Source organism: Staurois parvus, unplaced genomic scaffold (assembly GCF_062004578.1).
Source record: "Staurois parvus isolate SC_StPar_1 unplaced genomic scaffold, SC_StPar_1.0 ptg000048l, whole genome shotgun sequence".
NCBI classification, from domain to species: domain Eukaryota; kingdom Metazoa; phylum Chordata; class Amphibia; order Anura; family Ranidae; genus Staurois; species Staurois parvus.
In genome coordinates, this window is record NW_028317844.1 from 9,144,796 (window position 1) to 9,168,201 (window position 23,406).

At 45.2% G+C, this 23,406-nt stretch overlaps 1 pseudogene; it reads left to right on the forward strand.

Moving 5' to 3' along the window:
* The first annotated feature begins 410 nt into the window (after nucleotides 1–410).
* LOC149470343 (E3 ubiquitin-protein ligase HACE1-like) lies at nucleotides 411–22,720 on the forward strand (annotated as a pseudogene).
* Nucleotides 22,721–23,406: the final 686 nt, after the last annotated feature.

The window sequence follows — 23,406 nt, forward strand, 5'->3', positions numbered from 1 at the left end:
CCGCCTACCTGTTTTGCAAAATCGCGTTTTAAAACGTGGTTTTTGTGCAGCGGTGCCGCCCTGTGGCTGTTTTAATACAGTGGCTGGTCAGCAAGCAGATAATAATAATAATAATAATATGATTGTAAGCTCCAAGGAGCAGGGCCCTCCTATCCCTCTTGTATTGAACGGTATTGGTGCTGTATTGTCTCCCTTTATATTGGAAAGCACTGAGCAAACTTTTGGCGCTATATAAATCCTGTATAATAATAATAATAATGATTAATCCAGGTCATTGATATGGAAATACTGAAAGATGAATAAAGACAACCTAAAACATATTTTTTGAAAATGAAATAAGCAGTGGCAGACCTGTTTTTTCTTTCTTGACAGGGTCCTGTTAACAGCTAATGCATCATTTTTAAGAGCGAATGTACCAATATAGTAAAAGCAACCTAAAAGTTTTCATTCACTTTAAAATATTTTCTTATGTTTTCAGAAATCCCAATCTCATATTTGATCACTTTCATTATCTTCTGGAGTGTCCAGAGCTGATGTTGAGATTTATGCACATAATAAAAGCCCAGGTGATTTTGCTTAACTTCTACTCACTATACCGTGTGTAAATGAATTATTCTTGTATTGGATTTATCAAACATTAATAATTAATAAGTTTTATGCTTGAATACTAATCTAGTTAAAATACCATTTATGACATTGCGCAGGATTGTGACCCAGAATAAGAAAACAACTGCAGCTAAAGTGACTACAGAGCTCAATCTCAGTCATGTGAAGACTGAGATTGAGTTCTGCAATCACTTTAGCGGAAGTTTTTTTCTTATTCTGGGTCACAATCCTGTTCAATGTCGTTTTGTCTCTTTTGGTCAGTTGACCATGTCAACTGTGCTTATGCTTATCAGACAACGTTTTCCCAGAAACTGTATATGCCATCATAACCTTTGATACTGCACAGTGTTCTGGTCTCCTCAGGCACAGAAGTCCCACCTTGATGGTTTGCTTGTTTACAGTCCATCATCTAGCCTCATCCAAAGCAGCTTTGAAGGGGTGGGGCATCAAATCATGACACCAACATGTTTCATCCATTAATACGGCTTAATCAGGACAAATATGGGCCCCTTTTGCATCACTGTTGATGTTTTTAAAGCAGGCCTTACAAATAATAGCTGCAGGCTTGCTGCAGTTTTTGTGGCATTTCTTGGCTTAGGGTGGTCACTGGGAATAGCCCTGTTTTTGAAAACTAATAAAAGTAAGGGAAATTCTCTCAGACATGTTTTCACTGCAACAAGTGTCCCCATTGGAAGATTTCCCCTTTGTTCTGTTCCAGTGACAGCTCACACTTTTGGGTTTCCTTTCACTTTCAGATGTCAAGACAGTGGTTACTCGGACAAATAAGAGGGTGAACACAGACAGCGATAAAAACCTGATGGGGTTAAAACCTTTTCAAGCTCCATTCAAACTGATAATTGTTTTTTACTTAAAATACACTTTAACATTTAATTTTAAAATTTAAAAATATAAACCAGTACTGGAAAGGTAAACCATGTGATGTACAGGTGAAACTCAAAAAATTAGAATATTGTGCAAAAGTTCATTTATTTCAGCAATGCAACTGAAAAGGTGAAACTAATATATGAGATAGACTCATTACATGCAAAGCAAGATAGTTCAAGCCGTGATTTGTCATAATTGTGATGATTATGGCTTACAGCTCATGAAAACCCCAAATCCAAAAAATTAGAATATTGTGAAAAGGTACAATATTCTAGGCTCAAAGTGTCCCACTCTAATCGGCTAATTAAGCCATAACACCTGCAAAGGGTTCCTGAGCCTTGAAATGGTAAGTCTGGTTCAGTAGGAATCACAATCATGGGAAAGACTGCTGACCTGACAGTTGTGCAGAAAACCATCATTGACACCCTCCATAAGGAGGGAAAGCCTCAAAAGGTAATTGCAAAAGAAGTTGGATGTTCCCAAAGTGCTGTATCAAAGCACATTAATAGAAAGTTATGTGGAAGGGAAAAGTGTGGAAGAAAAAGGTGCACAAGCAGCAGGGATGACCACAGCCTGGAGAGGATTGTCAGGAAAGGCCATTCAAAAGTGTTGGGGACTTTCACAAGGAGTGGCCTAAGGCTGGAGTCAGTGCATCAAGAGCCACCACACACAGACGGATCCTGGACATGGGCTTCAAATGTCGTATTCCTCTTGTCAAGCCGCTTCTGAACAACAAACAACGTCAGAAGCGTCTTACCTGGGCTAAAGAAAAACAGACCTGGTCTGTTGCTCAGGGGTCCAAAGTCCTCTTTTCTGATGAGAGCAACTTTTGCATCTCATTTGGAAACCAAGGACCCAGAGTATGGAGGAAGAATGGAGAGGCACACACTGCAAGATGCTTGAAGTCCAGTGTGATGTTTCCACAGTCTTTTTTGAATTGGGGAGCCATGTCATCTGCCAGTGTTGGTCCACTGTGCATCATTAAGTCCAGGGTCAACGCAGCCGTCTACCAGGAGATTTTGGAGCACTTCATGCTTCCTTCTGCAGACGAGCTTTATGGGGATGCTGACTTCATTTTCCAGCAGGACTTGGCACCTGCCCACACTGCCAAAAGCACCAAAACCTGGTTCAATGACTGTTCAATGACTGTGGCATTACTGTGCTTGATTGGCCAGCAAACTCGCCTGACCTGAACCCCATAGAGAATCTATGGGGCATTGCCAAGAGAAAGATGAGAGACAGGAGACTGAACAATGCAGAAGAGCTGAAGGCCGCTATTGAAGCATCCTGGTCTTCCATAACACGTCAGCAGTGCCACAGGCTGATAGCTGCCATGCCACGCCGCAATAAGGCAGTAATTGCTGCAAAAGGGGCCCAAATCAAGTACTGAGTACATACTGTATGCATGCTTATACTTTTTAGAGGAACGGACAGATGACATGGCTCCCCAAATCAACACAGACTGTGGAAACTTCATACTGAAATTCAAGCATCTTGCAGTGTGTGCCTCTCCATACTCTGGGTCCTTGGTTTCCAAATGAGATGCAAAAGTTACTCTCATCAGAAAAGAGGACCACTGAGCAACAGACCAGGTCTGTTTTTCTTTAGCCCAGGTAAGATGCTTCTGACGTTGTTTGTTGTTCAGGAGCAGCTTGACAAGAGGAATATGACATTTGAAGCCCATGTCCAGCATCCGTCTGTGTGTGGTAGCTCTTGATGCACTGACTCCAGCCTCAGTCCACTCCTTGTGAAAGTCCCCAACACTTTTGAATGGTCTTTTCCGGACAATCCTCTCCAGGCTGTGGTCATCCCTGCTGCTTGTGCACCTTTTTCTTCCACACTTTTCCCTTCCACATAGTTGCATTACTGAAATAAATGAACTTTTGCACGATATTCTAATTTTTCGAGTTTTACCTGTAAGTGAGAAAGGAGGGTCACCACCAGGGGTGGACTGACCATTTGGAAACTCGGGCACTGCCCGAGGGCCCGGGGTCAGTAGGGGGCCCCATGAGATGCCCCTGGTACCTTTTTCATAGGCTTCTTTGAGTTTGGGCAAGGACACAGGGGCCTCATGATCCCCTATTGCCCGGGGGCCCCATGAGTTGTCAGTCCGCCCCTGGTCACCACTCATCCAAGTCCAACAAGTTTTGTTTGGTGGACATTGTCAAGCGAGTTACATAATGATTACTTTTTTATGCTTTGACACACTTCCACAAAGAAAGACAATCTTGAATGTTTTACATAGTGTTTAGAGATGAGCGAATCGAACATGGCGAAGTGGAATTCGTTTCGAAGATTAGGAAAAATTCGATTCGCGCCGAATCCGAAAATTAGCAAACTACGGATGCACGAATCGAATTTTCCCAAAAATGGCGGCGACATGTGTGGCGACGGAGCGGGGATCTCTGGGAAGGCGCGCAGACAAGGCGCGCTGACCCATAATGCATTCATTCATGACATGTGATCGCATTAGCCAATCAGCAGCCAGCCAGCCAGCACTGTGTAATGGTGGAGCTATACATCGCGGCCATCTTAGAATTCTCCATTAGCCTCCGGTCATTCAAGAGAGACAGACCTGTCTGTATTAGGGACAGAGTTAGGGCCACAGAGACTTTAGGGCCACAGAATCGTTACTCAGGGACACAGAATCGTTACTCAGGGACACAGAATTGTTACTCAGGGACACAGAATCGTTACTCAGGGACAGACACAGAATTGTTACTCAGGGACACAGAATTGTTACTGAGGGACACAGAATTGTTACTGAGGGACACAGAATTGTTACTGAGGGACACAGAATCGTTACTGAGGGACACAGAATCGTTACTCAGGGACACAGAATTGTTACTCAGGGACACAGAATCGTTACTCAGGGACACAGAATCGTTACTCAGGGACACAGAATCGTTACTCAGGGACATAGAATTGTTACTGAGGGACACAGAATCGTTACTGAGGGACACAGAATCGTTACTCAGGGACACAGAATTGTTACTCAGGGACACAGAATCGTTACTCAGGGACACAGAATCGTTACTCAGGGACACAGAATCGTTACTCAGGGACACAGAATCGTTACTCAGGGACACAGAATTGTTACTCAGGGACACAGAATCGTTACTGAGCGACACAGAATCGTTACTGAGGGACACAGAATCGTTACTCAGGGACACAGAATTGTTACTCAGGGACACAGAATCGTTACTCAGGGACACAGAATCGTTACTCAGGGACACAGAATTGTTACTCAGGGACACAGAATCGTTACTCAGGGACAGACACAGAATTGTTACTCAGGAACACAGAATCGTTACTCAGGGACACAGAATCGTTACTCAGGGACACAGAATCGTTACTCAGGGACACAGAATTGTTACTGAGGGACACAGAATTGTTACTGAGGGACACAGAATCGTTACTCAGGGACACAGAATCGTTACTGAGGGACACAGAATCGTTACTCAGGGACACAGAATCGTTACTCAGGGACACAGAATCGTTACTCAGGGACACAGAATCGTTACTCAGGGACACAGAATCGTTATTCAGGGACACAGAATCGTTACTGAGGGACACAGAATCGTTACTCAGGGACACAGAATCGTTACTCAGGGACACAGAATCGTTACTCAGGGACACAGAATCGTTACTCAGGGACACAGAATTGTTACTCAGGGACACAGAATTGTTACTCAGGGACAGACACAGAATTGTTACTCAGGGACACAGAATCGTTACTCAGGGACACAGAATCGTTACTCAGGGACACAGAATCGTTACTCAGGGACACAGAATTGTTACTCAGGGACACAGAATAGTTACTCAGGGACACAGAATCGTTACTGAGGGACACAGAATCGTTACTCAGGGACACAGAATCGTTACTCAGGGACACAGAATCGTTACTGAGCGACACAGAATCGTTACTGAGCGACACAGAATTGTTACTCAGGGACACAGAATTGTTACTCAGGGACACAGAATCGTTACTCAGGGACACAGAATCGTTACTCAGGGACACAGAATCGTTACTCAGGGACAGACACAGAATCGTTACTCAGGGACACAGAATCGTTACTCAGGGACACAGAATCGTTACTCAGGGACACAGAATTGTTACTCAGGGACACAGAATCGTTACTCAGGGACACAGAATCGTTACTCAGGGACACAGAATCGTTACTGAGGGACACAGAATCGTTACTCAGGGACAGACACAGAATCGTTACTCAGGGACACAGAATTGTTACTCAGGGACACAGAATTGTTACTCAGGGACACAGAATCGTTACTCAGGGACACAGAATCGTTACTGAGGGACACAGAATCGTTACTGAGGGACACAGAATCGTTACTCAGGGACACAGAATCGTTACTCAGGGACAGACACAGAATTGTTACTCAGGGACACAGAATCGTTACTCAGGGACACAGAATCGTTACTCAGGGACACAGAATTGTTACTCAGGGACACAGAATCGTTACTCAGGGACACAGAATCGTTACTGAGGGACACAGAATCGTTACTCAGGGACACAGAATTGTTACTCAGGGACACAGAATCGTTACTCAGGGACAGACACAGAATTGTTACTCAGGGACACAGAATTGTTACTCAGGGACACAGAATTGTTACTCAGGGACACAGAATCGTTACTCAGGGACACAGAATCGTTACTGAGGGACACAGAATCGTTACTGAGGGACACAGAATCGTTACTCAGGGACACAGAATCGTTACTGAGGGACACAGAATCGTTACTCAGGGACACAGAATCGTTACTCAGGGACACAGAATCGTTACTCAGGGACACAGAATTGTTACTCAGGGACACAGAATCGTTATTCAGGGACACAGAATCGTTACTCAGGGACACAGAATCGTTACTCAGGGACACAGAATCGTTACTCAGGGACACAGAATCGTTACTCAGGGACACAGAATTGTTACTCAGGGACACAGAATCGTTACTCAGGGACAGACACAGAATTGTTACTCAGGGACACAGAATCGTTACTCAGGGACACAGAATCGTTACTCAGGGACACAGAATCGTTACTCAGGGACACAGAATAGTTACTCAGGGACACAGAATCGTTACTGAGGGACACAGAATCGTTACTCAGGGACACAGAATCGTTACTCAGGGACACAGAATCGTTACTGAGCGACACAGAATCGTTACTGAGCGACACAGAATTGTTACTCAGGGACACAGAATTGTTACTCAGGGACACAGAATTGTTACTCAGGGACACAGAATCGTTACTCAGGGACACAGAATCGTTACTCAGGGACACAGAATCGTTACTCAGGGACAGACACAGAATCGTTACTCAGGGACACAGAATCGTTACTCAGGGACACAGAATCGTTACTCAGGGACACAGAATTGTTACTCAGGGACACAGAATCGTTACTCAGGGACACAGAATCGTTACTCAGGGACACAGAATCGTTACTGAGGGACACAGAATCGTTACTCAGGGACACAGAATCGTTACTCAGGGACAGACACAGAATCGTTACTCAGGGACACAGAATCGTTACTCAGGGACACAGAATCGTTACTCAGGGACACAGAATCGTTACTCAGGGACACAGAATCGTTACTGAGGGACACAGAATCGTTACTGAGGGACACAGAATCGTTACTCAGGGACACAGAATCGTTACTCAGGGACACAGAATCGTTACTCAGGGACAGACACAGAATTGTTACTCAGGGACACAGAATTGTTACTCAGGGACACAGAATCGTTACTCAGGGACACAGAATCGTTACTCAGGGACACAGAATTGTTACTCAGGGACACAGAATCGTTACTCAGGGACACAGAATTGTTACTCAGGGACACAGAATCGTTACTTTCTGCTTCACAACCACTATTGAATTAAAGAGTATGTCAGACAACACGCAGAGGAGTGGCAGAGGAGGCAATGTTTCAGGAGCGAGCAGACGTGGCAGCAGAGGTAGGGGTCGAGGCAGCACTAGTTGCAGCCAGAGGCCAGTGCTCCCGGTGTCATCCAGCGGTTGTGTCTCCACCGACAACCCTGCCGTCATCGATTGGTTGACTCGGTCGTCTTCCTCTTCCCAGGTCACCTCTGACACCTACAGCCAACGGTCGGTGGGTACGTCAGACACAACCGTTAGTTGGCATGGCCCGGGAGCAAGCCCACTGAAATCACGTGTCCTCTACCTGCCCCTGTCCTTTGGTGTTCCCTCACCAAGCGAAGTATCGCATGCTGTGGGCTCAGCCCCACTGTACAGTGAGGAAGAGCTAACAGAGGGCGGTCAGGAACGGGGGGAGACATCCGCCTCTTCAGCAGCCAGGCGAAGAAGTACTGGCGAGGAGAGTGGCTCGGTAGCCGGTCTAGAGACAGGTCTGTCTCCTGACCCACACGCAGCCGAGGGGGTTAGTAGTGACGCGGAGACCCTAATTGATGATGATGAGGCTGATCGCACTTGGCAGCCTCGTCGTCATCAGGCTATTGCTTCCGCATCATCAGGAGAAGAGGGTGCCAGCTTGCCAGCGAGCAAAACAGTCGGTGGGTTGCCCAGGAGGCAGCAGGGTCGCAGCAGTGTCAGTGGAGGCAAACGGCCACGGAGTAGAGCACCAGCTCCACTGCAGCCTACCACCACGGCCAGTAGTGGTGCCGGTGTGCACGGAGGAAGCAGCAGTCAGCCAGTGAGGAGTAGCGGGGGCAAAGTTTCCTACTCGGCGGTGTGGCAATTTTTCGTCAAGCCGCCCGAGGAGGTAAACGTAGCCGTATGTCGACTATGTGGCCAGAAAGTCAAGCGTGGCCAGGGGGCCCATGTTGGGACTACAGCGTTGCGTCAGCATATGCAGCGTCGCCATTCGGTGGCCTGGGAAAACCGTGATAAAGATACGGCGGTTCTGCCTGCCCCAGCCCCCGCTCCATCACCCGCTCCGTTACTTGCTCCGTCACCCGACGTCAATCGCCCTCTATCAGCCAGTCAAGGCTCCAACACCTCTGCTGAGGGGAGTTGTCGCTCGTTGGCATCTTCCGCTCGTTCAGATGCTCCTTCTCCTGCTACTCCTCTTCACGGATTCCGTTAGCAGTCTTTCTTGGAATCCGTTTCCAAGAGACAACAGTTTGCGAGCACGCACCCGACGGTGCAGAAGCTGAACGTCCTCCTGTCCAAGTTGCTGGTGCTGCAGTCCCTCCCTTTCCAAGTGGTGGACTCAGCACCTTTCCGAGAAATGATGGCTTGTGCCGAGCCGCAGTGGAGAGTGCCAAGCCGGCATTTCTTTGCCAAAAAGGCAGTGCCAGCCCTGCATTCACATGTAGAAGAGATGGTGGGCCAGTCTTTGAGCATGTCGGTCTCTGCCAAAGTGCACGGCAGCGCCGACGTGTGGAGCTGTAACTACGGTCAGGGACAGTACATGTCATTTACGGCCCACTGGGTGAACGTGGTGCCGGCACAGCCGCACCAGCAACTTGGACAGGTCACGCCGCTTTTGCCTCCACGTTTGCACGTCCTTGGTCCAGCAAAGATGTCCGCCTCTACCACCTCTTCTTCCGCCGTGTCCTCAGCCGCCACCCCCGTGCCAAGTCCCATTACCCGACCGGCATATCACATGTGCAGGGCGCAACGGTGTCACGCTGTGCTGCACCTGGTATGCCTTGGCGAACGTAGTCACACAGGGGAGGAACTTCTGAGTGTAATGAACAGAGAAATCGACAGATGGCTGTCTCCGCGCAAACTGAAAATCGGAACCATGTTGACCGACAACGGAAAGAACATGGTGTCTGCTCTGCGTCAAGGAAGGTTGTGCCATGCGCCATGCATGGCTCACGTGTTCAATCTGGTTGTCAAGCGGTTCCTAAAATCCACCATCCCACTGCAAGACATCCTTAAAATGTCACGTAAACGTTGCATGCATTTCAGCCATTCCTACACCGCAAAGCACACCCTCCTTGAGCTGCAGCGGCAGAACGGAATTCCACAGCATCGCCTGATCTGCGACGTTGCAACAAGGTGGAATTCAACCCTACATATGTTAGACCGCCTTTACGAACAGCGAAAGGCCATCACCGATTTCCTGATGTTACAAGCGGATAAAGGTACTCCCCTGTGTAACTTAGATGTCAGCCATTGGCAGCTCATGCGTGACACCTGCCGCTTGCTCAGGCCCTTTGAGGAGGCCACGCTATTCGTGAGTCGGCAGGACTATGGGATGAACGACGTCATTCTTCTGTTGCACGTCCTGGAACAAATGCTGTTAACAATGGCTGGTCAGGGTGCGGTAGACGTGGCGCACAGATCTCAACACCACATGACCCCTGTGGGGGCAGGACAGGAAGAAGAGGAGGAGGAGGTAGAGGAGGACATTGGTGCTCAGGAATTATTGAGTGAAATGGGTGGTTTTACCACTCAGCGGACAGGAGTGGAGGAGCAGGAGCATCTGGTAGAGGAGGAGGAGGAGACAGAGGACCCAGACGCACCGTGGCAGTATGCTGTGGAGATGGAGGCAGGGAGTCCCTCGCATTCCTTGGCACAAATGGCCCATAGCATGCTCGGTTGCTTGCGTAGCGACAGCCGAATAATAACCATCAGACAGAGGGATGACTTTTGGCTGTCCACCTTGTTGGACCCTCGCTACCGTTCAAAAATGGTGGCCTTTTTCACACCTGCTGAGAGGGAGGCCAAACTAACGTACTATAAAAACCACCTATGTAGTCAGTTGGTCTCTGCCTTTCTGCTCCAACGTCCATCCTCAGACACTGTGGGCCCTGTGCGCTCGCGTTCCGCTGCCATGGCAGCAGGGGAGGGGTGGGGTGGTAGGAGCAGTGGCAGCTCCACCAGCAGCGGCTGCCTCAGTCTGCAGTCGATGATGAGTAGCTTTCTTCACCAGCGCAGTGAGGAAACTACTAACCAGCCGCAGCAGCAGCAGCATCAGGTGGACCTGGAGCAGGACCTCAAACAACAGGCTCGGACCTACTTGGACAGCACCCTGCCAACCGAGGTAGACAATCCCCTTGACTACTGGGCAATGAAACTTGACCTTTGGCCCCAACTAGCTGAATTTGCCCTTGAAAGGCTGTCATGCCCGGCCAGTAGCGTGGCATCGGAGCGCGTGTTTAGTGCGGCAGGAGGTATTGTAACTCCGCGGAGGACACGACTGTCCACCCAAAGTGTGGAGAGACTCACGTTTGTGAAAATGAATCAGGCGTGGATTAGTCTGGATTTCAAACCACCAGTTCCTGACACAACTGACTAAATCCGCCATGAATCATGCCCCAAACATGTTACTATTTTTAACATAGGCCTCTGTATGGCCTTCAATTTAAGCTGCTTACGCTTCGCCACTCTGCCATGGGCCCCTGTACCGCCTCCTCTTGCTGCTGCCAGGTCCAGAGTGTGTCATGGGTCCCTGTACGGCCTCCCATTGCTGCTGACTTCATTGCCAGACTCTGCCATGTGCCACTTTCAGGTCTCCTTACACTGTTGGTGGGTTCCATTTTGTGATAGGGTGCTGTATGGCCTTCCATTGCTGCTGCCTCCACCGCCACCCTGCGCCATGTGCCTCTGTCGTCTGCTCACGCTGCTGATGGCTTCCACTTTTTAACCGAGGCCTGTGTTTGGCTTCCGAATACTGCTGCATCCACCGCCACCCTGCGCCATGTGTCTCTGTCGTCTGCTCACGCTGCTGACGGCTTCCGCTTTTTAACCTAGGCCTGTGTATGGCTTCAGAATAATACTGCCTACACCGCCACCCTGCGCCATGTGCAGCAGACGACAGAGGCACATGGCGCAGGGTGGCGGTGGATGCAGCAGTATTCGGAAGCCAAACACAGGCCTCGGTTAAAAAGCGGAAGCTGTCAGCAGCGTGAGCAGACGACAGAGGCACATGGCGCAGGGTGGCGGTGGAGGCAGCAGCAATGGAAGGCCATACAGCACCCTATCACAAAATGGAACCCACCAACAGTGTAAGGAGACCTGAAAGTGGCACATGGCAGAGTCTGGCGATGAAGTCAGCAGCAATGGGAGGCCGTACAGGGACCCATGACACACTCTGGACCTGGCAGTAGCAAGAGGAGGCGGTACAGGGGCCCATGGCAGAGTGGCGAAGCGTAAGCAGCTTAAATTGAAGGCCATACAGAGGCCTATGTTAAAAAGTCCCCCCAGCAGCAGCGTGGGGAGACGACTATTAGTCGTCTCCCCACGCTGCTGCTGGGGGGACTTTTTAACATAGGCCTCTGTATGGCCTTCAATTTTAGCTGCTTACGCTCCGCCACTCTGCCATGGGCCCCTGTACCGCCTCCTCATGCTGCTGCCAGGCCCGTAATCTGCCATGGGCCCCCGTACCGACTCCTCATGCTGCTGCCAGGCCCGTAATCTGTCATGGGCCCCTGTACCGCCTCCTCATGCTGCTGCCAGGTCCAGAGTGTGTCATGGGTCCCTGTACGGCCTCCCATTGCTGCTGTCTCCATCGCCACACTCTGCCATGTGCCACTTTCAGGTCTCCTCACACTGCTGGTGGGTTCCATTTTGTCATAGGGTGCTGTATGGCCTCCCATTGCTGCTGCCAGGCCCGTAATCTGCCATGGGCCCCCGTACCGACTCCTCATGCTGCTGCCAGGCCCGTAATCTGTCATGGGCCCCTGTATCGCCTCCTCATGCTGCTGCCAGGTCCAGAGTGTGTCATGGGTCCCTGTACGGCCTCCCATTGCTGCTGTCTCCATCGCCACACTCTGCCATGTGCCACTTTCAGGTCTCCTCACACTGCTGGTGGGTTCCATTTTGTCATAGGGTGCTGTATGGCCTCCCATTGCTTCTGCCTCCACCGCCACACTGTGGCTCCACACTCTGGTTTTGGCCCCGTGACTGCCCAAATGAGTGAAGTGTGCGGTGATTCTAAGATCGACGGCACTCATCTGCATGTCATACTGACTGACAGTATTATTTCTCTTCCCCAGCAGACTCCAAGGGCATTTAAATTAAAGGTACAGTGTTCTGCACTAATATAAAGGCTCTCTGAAGCCTAGAAACACCCTTTTTACATGTTAAATTCGCAGCGAATATATTCGCCTCAAATCGAATTTATTCCGCGAATTCGGCGAATCAGCCGAATCGAATTTTTGAATAATTCGCTCATCTCTAATAGTGTTACCTGAAGGCCTAGTCTTGTATTTTTAGAACAACCCTTAACCTGAAAGCATCCCCAGATGCTCACCTCCTCTCGATCCCTCACTGGTGCTGACATCTTCTCCTTGACTGTTCCTGGGTGGCTGGGTCTTTGGCCTCTTGAATAGCTAGCTGGGAATAGCATGTGTTTGTATAATACAAGGTATATACTATTCAAAATGTAACAAGATCATGCTATGATCCAGAAATAGGGCTTTGGGCTGATGAGCTCAGATAAATAAGCACATCATTAGAGACTGGTATCCTATGCCAAGATTCACTTCAGCTTGTGCAGGACAGCCCCTATTTATGAAATACACCTACAAATCACCCAGCACTGTTCTTCAATAGACATGCTTGTGTAATTTTGGTGCATTGATAACCTGTGTGTGCAGGAGCCTTTCCAGTCACCATGGAGATGGCAGCCTTCTTTCTCAAATTCAAATTGATCACTGCAGAAAGATTGGTTGGGTTTCATCACGGCACCAATAAGCAGTATATAAATGCAATTCTTTTGAACCCGCCATTTTGAATTCGATCACATTTAAAGTGCAAAACACAGACGGTTGTATTTTTTGTTTTTTTTTCATATATATATATATATATATATATATATATATATATATATATATTTTTTGTATGTTTTATATTAAAAGTATACACAAGCTGCAATCTTCTTTAGTCAGAAGAAAATCATTTGCATAGGTAATATGAGGGCAGTACACCAGGGATCTAGAATTTGGAGAAATATATCCTTATTTTTTTTGTATTGAAGCCTTTTAAAGATTGATGCGAATGGTTTTATGAACATTTACAAGTATGAACCAAAAAACTACTTGTTTAATCTAGAGATTTTGTTCTAACAAGAATGCAATTAATTTATTTTACATATTTAGATTCTATTTTTAGGAGCAGTTGTGAAAAGGTGTTTAAATCAAACTGAGAAAAACTTAAGCAATGTATTGCTGTGCTTTTTTATGGAAAAGAAGGTATGGTATGTCCAAATTTGTCATATGTTCATGGATAGTGTTGATATGTATGTGAAAAATTATTGATGAAAGCAGTTAAGGTATTGGGTAGAACACAAATTGTAGGGGACCAGTATTTAAAGAAATCCCATACATTTTAGTACACTTATTCCCTGTGAATTTTTTCAATTCTCTTTCAGGTATGTCCAGTGTTGTAGCACCTGTTCTAACATTGTACTGAGATTCTGAAGTAGGCATCATCTAAAGCGTAATCAGTCCATGATCTTGAAATACAAGTGCTGTACGCAACAAAAGCCCCTAAACCCTTATGGAAGAGAAAGCATGCACTTGGATCTAATGAATGGCAGCTTCAAGGCATGTTGGCAATATTTAATGCATGGGTTACCCTAGAGCCTAGAGAACTTCTATGGCACAATGCAGCAGTATTTCAAGATGATAAGTGTAACAATCATGCACACAGGGAGAGGCGCGGTTCTCCATTTTGCTCCAAACTTCAGCATTTTGGTATTTCTCTTAAATTCCAAATCAGTCTCCCACCTCCGATTTTCCCCCTCCCTCAGGAATGCATTCGGCGTACCTTGCTAGTCCCTGCCTTTATACAATCCTTTTACCATATAAGGCAATTGGGTTCTGTTGTAAGAGACACCCCGTTGATTTTGGGTAGAAAAAGAGGCTGTTATGTTTTGTGTGTAGACAGAGAAGTGAGGACCTTCTGCGTTTTAACATCTAGCAGACAGAAAGGAGAATCTCGCTATAACAACGAAACTGAGTGCGAGACCCGAAATCTCTTTTGAGCTCATCAGTCTTGAAACTGCTTACCCCAGGCATGTATTTGGCAAGTACTTATTTACCTAAACTTCTTTCTGCTATCTGTTTGCTGTGCTGTTGTGCTCTGTATATATATATATATATATAGGTTACATCTTTTTTCTGTAAATATTTCTACTGCACCCTTTTGACCTTTTACTAATAAATCTTACTTTCTGAAAGTGTTGAACTGTTTCTATAGCTCCTGAATGTGACTTACGAATCCCTGCCGCTGAAGAGCGCTACTATGAGTGTTTAACCCTCTGTATAACCTGTCCGCGGAGATATCGGTATACCGATGATTAACCAATCATCCTAGTGCATTGCTGTGTTTCCTCTTTCTCTGTATAAAAAGGAGGTGGTGGCAGTGTGAAGGGTTAATTGCGTAATTAACCTGACCCAGTAGCAAACGCTCCCAGGCTTCAGGTACATCGATTGTGGTCCAATTAGCTGGAAAATCAGTGTGCAGGGTGCAGCTGGGCGTGGCATTGTTACGCACGTGACATCGCGGTGTTAGATTGGCTAGTCCTTCGGTCACGAGTTTGGTGAGAAGGTCAGGGATCTGACGCGCGATCGTCACAATAAGGGACATGCAGGCACCTAATGGTACCTTGATAGATACTCAGCTTGTTTTTAGCAGGCTTTTTTTGTGGCTTTGATGTATTTTAAAGAGAACATATTTTTAAACTGTGAAATTCACTAAACATTTAGCCCTGATGCGGTGCAGTACTTTCCTGTGCAAATCACATATGATGTCTGTCTCAAATCGCATTGCATCCACACCAAAAAGGTGTGAACACCCATACGATGTGTATTTAGGTAATCGCACAGCGTTTTGTGATCTGTTTCGGGGTGTCGTTAATTTAACATTGACACCCGTACCAGATTACATGCTGAGCGATGGCAATGCAGTGCAGGAAACACATAGGATTAGCTGTGTTTCCTGCACTGCATCAGTGTGAACCAATGCTCAAGGTAAATCCTCCTGCTCAATGTGTTTTAATATACAGTGAATGATTCTCTACCACTAAATGCTTGGTGGCTGTCACAGTCACTGTTTTATAAATATGCTTCCTAGACATCAATGTTGAGTGAACCTATTAAACAGGGTCAGTTGAGGTAGATAAGATTAGCAATATAATTTCTCGTCAATTTTGTATGCGGAGGTACCCAAATTTGCCAAATACATATGAAAGCTTACTTTCCCTCTTTGCAGTGCTAAGAATGCAGTGTTTGCATATTCCTGCACCTTCCTACAATGCAATAGTTAAGACTTTCCATTTCATTAACCGTTTCCCACCCGGCCTGTAGTGAAATGACAGTCAGGCGAGACTTTTGCCAATCTGGGTGAACATCATATGATCGCCGTGGGGCCATGCTGTGGTGAGATCTGTCACCAGCTGAGTCCATTGGAGTCCAGTGGCCAGTACAATGTGACCACTGTGATACATTGTCACATGACAATTGTAAACAATGGATGGCTTCCTTTCATGCCATCCATTGTATACAATTGTGTTGCTAGCTGTGATTGGTCACAGTGTACACATGGTGCAGACTGGGTCAATCACAGCCTTTCTGTGTCATGTGATTAGCTGAGGCCAATCACAGCTAATCATAACAAAACAAACTGAATGAATCAAATTCATTCAGTAAAATGCTTGTTTATAGGAATAAAATTAACTTCTATAAGCAATCATAATGTGTAAAAAAAATACTGATAACTTCCCCAGAGTAGTACAATGTTACTAGTCCCTGATCACCGCCACACCAGTTATTTATGGTACTTATATAGCACCGTCAATTTACACAGCGCTTTACATATATATTGTACATTCACATCAGTCCCTAACCCTCAAGGAGCGTACAATCTAAGGTCCCTAACTCACATTCATATACAAGGGCCAATTTAGACAGGATCCAATTAACCTACCAGCATGTCTTTGGAGTGTGGGAGGAAACCGGAGTACCCAGAGGAAACCCACGCAGGCACAGGGAGAACATGCAAACTCCAGGCAGGAGGTGCTGTGGCTGGGATTCGAACCAACGACCCTAGTACTGCCAGGCGGAAGTGCTAACCATTTAGCCACTGTGCTGCCTGTTATATGATGAAGTTGTACTGCACACTTTCCACAAAATTATGACAAAAAATTACAACTTCAAAAAAACTCACCATGCCTGTTACTAAATACTTCAGACTGTCTACTTTCCAAAATTGGTAATTTGGGGAATATCTATAACGTCCTGACATTTTTGTGCCTCAAGAAATTAGAAATCGTCAGATATATACAATAGTTTTTGGACTCTATAACATTTCTACAGAATAAATAATATACACTGATTTGCGTTATTTTTGCCAAATAAATGTAGCAGTATACATTTTATTCTAAATTTATGAAGAACAATTCTTTATTTGCTAAATTTTATAACAGAAATGAAGAAAAACTTTCAGTCTTTTTTCATGTATTTAGCAAAACAAAACCCAGTGATCAAATACCACCAAATGAAAGCTCTAGTTGTGTGAACAAAATGATAAAAAGTTTGTTTGGGTATAGTGTTGCATGACTGCGCAATTGACAGTGCTGAAATTGAAAATTGGCCTGGGCAAGAAGGGGGTAAAAGTGCCCTGTATTGAAGTGGTTAAATGCATTCCTTATGTGAGTGATATATTTTCTCAACCAGTGTTCCTGATGAAAGTGGAATTACAGACAAAACATTTTCTAGTTGCACTTTAAAGCCCAGTTCTGCCCATTATTTTTCTTTAGCACTGGCTATAGTGTGGATGTGTTAATTTTCTCCTCACTTCCCCTCTCTGTGACACCCATACAGGAAGATACAGTAGTCACCTGGACAGGAATGTACAGGCAGCAATAAAGACTTGTCAGAAATTTTAACTCTTACTTACTCTACTAAAAATGTGCTTTTGTTTTTGTCTTTGTCCCCATTGGAAAGGTTCCCATTACTTCCTGTCCTGAGTGATTTACCATAATAGGGACACAAACAGCAATGGAGAACTCCAGCAGAACATACTTTTTAGTTGTAGACTGTTCTTGTGTAGACAGATGAAGAAAAGCTTCAAGGCCAGTAGCTCTGATGAGGCAGTTCCCACACACTAAGGCTTCCCAAAATGGACACCCAACATTAGCTCAAAGCATAGAATTACCAAAAGGAGTGCCAGACCAAAATTGGATAAAAGAGTCCAAGATATTTTTTTCTGTAAACAATTAAAATGAAAATAAAAATGGCCAACGCAGTTCAGGGGCAGCATCAATCACCTTCGTCCGGGCTACAAGATTAAGAAAAAAACATAGTCATATTGATGAAAAATATCTAGATAGGTATATGAGTATATACCACTAAGTCTAGAACTGATCACCGTTCTGCTTTACACATGCTGGTAGGTAGGAAGTGCTACCTGCACAGTGCTGTGTGTATGTAGGGGGTGGGGGGGATAATGTTCAGGAGACACTGTTGGAGGGGGTCAGAGGACACTACAGTGGCGGGGGCTGTGATGAGAAAGGACAGAGGACATGGCTTTGGGGGATGGGGAGGCAGAAGACACTGCTTTCAGGGGGCAGAGGACACTTTGTGGGGGGCAGAGGACACTACTATGGAAGGGGGTAGAGGACAATACAGTGCGGGGGGGTGATGTGAAGGGGGCAGAGGACACTGTTTTGGGGGAGGCAGAGGACACTACAGTGGGGGGTGATGTGAAGGGGACAGATGACATTGCGTTTGTGGTGAAGGGGGGCAGAACACTACTGTGAGTGAAGGAGGGCAGAGGACATTGCTATAGGGAGCAGAGGACACTACAGTGGGAGAATAATGTGAAAGGTCCAGAGGACACTGCTATGGGGGCGTGATGTGAAGAGGGGCAGAAGACACAACTGTGACACATGTCGTCTTTTTATTGGGGGCTTGAGATATATATAAATACATATATATATATATATATATACACACACACACACACACACTGCTCAAAAAATTAAAGTAACACTTTTCAATCAGAGTATAGCATCAAGTCAATTAAACTCCTGGGATATTGATCTGGTCAGTTAAGTAGTAGAGGGGGTTGTTAATCAGTTTTAGCTGCTTTGGTGTTAATGCAATTAGCAACAGGTGCACTAGATGGGCAACAATGGGACAACCCCCAAAACAGGAATGGTTTTACAGGTGGAGGCCACTGACATTTTTTCCCTACTCATCTTTTCTGACTGTTTCTCACTAGTTTTGCATTTGGCTAGGGTCAGTGTCACTACTGGTAGCATGAGGCGATACCTGGACCCTACAGAGGTTGCACAGGCAGTCCAACTCCTCCAGGATGGCACATCAATACGTGTCATTGCCAGGTTTGTTGTGTCTCCCAGCACAGTCTCAAGAGTATGGAGGAGATTCCAGGAGACAGGCAGTTACTCTAGGAGAGCTGGACAGGGTCGTAGAAGGTCCTTAACCCATCAGCAGTACCAGTATCTGCTCCTTTGTGCAAGGAGGAACAGGATGAGCACTGCCAGAGCCCGACAAAATGACCTCCAGCAGGCCACTGGTGTGAATGTCTCTGACCAAACAATCAGAAACAGACTTCATGAGGGTGGCCTGAGGGCCCAAAGTCCTCTAGTGGGCCCTGTGCTCACTGCCTGGCACCATAGAGCTTGATTGGCATTTGCCACTGAACACCAGAATTGGCACCCTGTGCTTTTTACAGATGAGAGCAGGTTCACCCTGAGCACTTGACAGACATGAAAGGGTCTGGAGAAGCCATGGAGAACGATATGCTGCCTGTAACATCATTCAGCATGACCGTTTTGGTGGTGGGTCAATGATGGTCTGGGGAGGCATATCCATGGAGGGACCTCCACAGGCTAGACAATGGCACCCTGACTGCCATTAGGTATCAGGATGAAATCCTTGGACCCATTGTCAGACCCTACGCTGGTGCAGTGGGTCCTGGGTTCCTCCTGGTGCACGACAATGCCCGGCCTCATGTGGCGAGAGTGTGCAGGCAGTTACTGGAGGATGACGGAATTGATACCATTGAATTTGCTGACACGTTACATTTTGATATCTGCTTAAATTCTGATCCATCACAACCTGCTATATTTGAACTTTTATTAGTGATTATAGTACAATTTTTATATACATTTTTATCATAGGGACAAGGAGTTGTGCGAGAATGGTTTGACATATTGTATTCTGAAATTATCAATCCTGATTATGCCCTTTTCACACAATCAGCAGATGGTAGGTAATCAAAATATTTTAAATAAATAAAAATCACTCTGGAGATGCACATACATGAGATGCTTTATTTCTGTCCACCTTTGCACTTCAAACTGTGGAGAAAATTTGCTGACACATTCCATTTTGATATCTGCTTAAATTCTGATCCATCACAACCTGCTATATTTTAATTTAATTATATGTTTATGTATTTATAATTTGATTTGGTTCACTTGTGTGGGAAGCACTTCGTAGCATGCATTGCTTCCATGTCACGGCTGCTGTGAAGCACTGTGTATGATACTGTCAGTTTTTACAATCTTTTAGGGTGATTCAGATGCCATTTTAAAATGGATCTCTATGTAATGCGCATTTTGTTGTAAAATGCATCACACAGAATATTTTTTAACTCAAGTGCCATCCACAGCACGTATTAAAGATGCAGATGGGAATGAAGTGTCTACTAGAGGGTTTGATTATTAAAATTGTAGTGAGAACAGGTTTTCTTTAAAGTGGAGCTGATCCACTGCGGCTTTCCAAGAGCACTTGCAGTAAATGTGCAAGCTTGCTTGCCCTTCTCCAGCAATGAAAGGTTCACACTTTCTTTTGCCACTCCATTGCTATCTTCTTTGATGCTTCTTCCAGACCCAGTATTTTCTTTCTTCAGCCATTGAACAGCCAGTGCTGTTTTGCTTTATGAAGAATGGTGATATACGCTCACTGGCCACTTATTATGTACACCTTGCTGCTCAGTGTGGTCTGCTACTGCTGAAGCTCATCTTTTTTAAGGTTCAATGTGGTGTGCGTTCAGAGATGATATTCTGCATACAAGTAGTTATTTGAGTTACCAACCAGTCTGCCTATTCTCCTCTGACCTCTGACATCAACAAGGCATTTTCATCCACATAACTGCCACTCACTGGATATTTTCTCTTTTTTCAGACCATTCTCTGTAAGCCCTAGAGATGGTTGTGTGTGAAAATCCCAGTAGATCAGCAGTTTTTGAAATACTCAGGCCTGCTCTTCTGGCACCAACAACCCTGCCACTTTAACTTAAATCCCCTTTCTTACCCATTCTGATGCTCGGTTTAAACTTCAGCAAGTCGTCGTCACCACATCTAAATGCCTAAATGAATTGAGTTGCTGCCATGTGATTGGCTGATTAGCAATTTATGTTGCCAATAAATTGAACAGGTATACCTAATAAAGAGGCCAGTGAGTGTAGTTAGTTTAGGTTTATGTAGTAGTAAGTATACTTTGGAAAGCTGATATTTGACCCAGTCTCCTGTACCTCAAAACCTTTCTCTATTGTATGTATGTACTCGTTTTGATAACAATTATTGCATAAGTGCAAACAGTGCATAAATATTATACCACTAAATACTAAAACAAATAAAAAATATCACATACTTACTAAATTGTATTTCATGTTAGCTCTGTAATTTACTGAGACTGACATTTCACTTCCAGTGGTGTTCTGAGAAGATAAAGATAAAACAGAAAGAGCTACAGAGAGACAGCTGTAAAAAGTGCTGCTTTACCCGGGCAGCGACTCTCACAGTTTTTTTTTTTTCCTGCTTTTTGTGTGCAGTGTCATCACCTTTCCTATGTTCATAGCTGTGCCTGTGACACCTAACTCTCCCACAACCTAATTTCCTAATGCTATCCTGATAACTTGCAGATGCTATTGTAGTTTAAGAATACTTAAGCAGACCCTAGAACTAACCTTTCTAAGATGGTCTAAAACGTCCCCCAGTTGAAACCCTTACCAGTGTTCACTTACCCCCCTCGCCCTCATGCTTCCTCTTTCCTATTTTTACTACTAAATTAAAGGTGCACAGTAAGTTTTAGTTATTTCAGGCTGGTGAGACAATGAGGACTCTCCCTGCAGAAATTATTTCTGAACTTTTTGTGCAAGACTTCTCTAGTATTTTATCTTGGTTATGTGAAACTGACTCTCTTAACCTCCCTAACGGTATTCCCGAGTGTAGCTCGGGGTAAAATGTCAGTGCCAAAAGCGGTAACCCTGAGCTACACTCGGGCTTACCATGCGGCGCTGCATAGGGAGTCCCTGCAGCACTTACCTTGTCCTTCGCTCCCGCGATGTATCCCCTGCAGCGTCCCCGGCCATCTCCTCTGGCTGATGCCGGCATCCGGCTTCTGTGTTCCGGTCCCTGTGACATTGGGACGTACGGGTGCCGCTGCCGGCGGCGGGAAATTTGAAAATTTAAAAAAATGTCATTTTTTTCAAAACACATTTTTCATAGTAAAACATTGCTGTTTCAACCCATTTCACATACATTTTGTCTCTAGTGCTTTGTCCTGTGCCCTGCCTGCATTTTGTCTGTTCTTTCTGCCTGGAAACTGAGAAACGTCCATGGCGTCCAAAAAGCATCCCTTTAGGTCAAAAGCGGTTTTAGATCAGCTAGAGAACAGCGATAGTAAATCAGAACCACTTGCAGAATTGAGTGATAATGATTCGTGGGGAAATTCGTCATCAGACACTGAAAACAATTTTGCGACTTTGCTCAGCAATGTGCGAACTTGGCGCTATATTTCAAATTTCAGTGTTTTCGGTTTGATTATATTATTATTTTTTATGATTATTTATTAAATTATAATTTATGATTTCGTGTTTCAAATTTTATCATACCCGGGATGTTTAATAGACTCTTGTTCGACAGATTTCAGTGAGTTATTCCTAAAAATTACAGCCTACAATAAAAAAACTACTTATTTCCATGCAAAATAATGGTACTGCTTTCAGCACCAAAAAGCTGAAATAATCATACCGCTAGGGAGGTTAATAAATGTAATTTACATATTGAGGTTACTGGTTTAAAATGATTTGTTTTAAAATTTTTTCAGCAGGAACAACGTTCCAGCCAAACAGTAACTCCTCAGTGAATTCAGACCACCTGAACTTTTTCAGATTTGCTGGTGAAATTCTGGGGCTTGCACTCTATCATAGGCAACTGGTCAACGTGCTTCACCAGGTCATGTTACAAGCACATCCTTGGTATGAATATAAAGAATTTGGCTAGCAGTAGGCATTGTTGAAAGATGGATTGTTTTATTTTTGGAATTTTACTTAAACAATCACTATTACAAAAATAATAAACTGTGAGGGCAAAGCATAAAAACATAGTTTGTTTATTTTAATTTCACATGTCAATCAAAAGTGAGAGTGGCAGGCTTTGGCAATGTTCTAGTTTGTCCCAAACATTTTCACTGTTGCTTTGTTTTGTGAATGTGGAGAAAAATGCTAATAAAGAAACATTAAGTAAAATGTAAAAAATGGAATTCATATACTGAATATATACACTCACCGGCCACTTTATTAAGTACACCTTACTACCCGGTGTGGTCTTCTACTGTTGTAGCCCATTTGCTTCAAAGTTCAATGTGCTGTGCATTCAGAGATGGTATTCTGCATACCTTGGCTGTAATCAGTGGTTATTTGAGTTATTGTTACCTTTCTATTATCTCCAACCGGTCTGCCCATTCTCTTCTGACCTCTGACATCAACAAGCCATTTTCGTCCACACAACTGCCACTCACTGGATATTTTCTCTTTTTTGAACCATTCTCTGTAAACCCTAGAGATGGTTGTGAGTGAAAATCCCAATAGATCAGCAGTTTTGAAATACTCAGGCCAGCTTATCTGGCACCAACAACTATGCCATGTTCAAAGTCACTTAAATCCCCTTTCTTCCCCATTCTGGTGTTTGATCTGAACAGCAAGT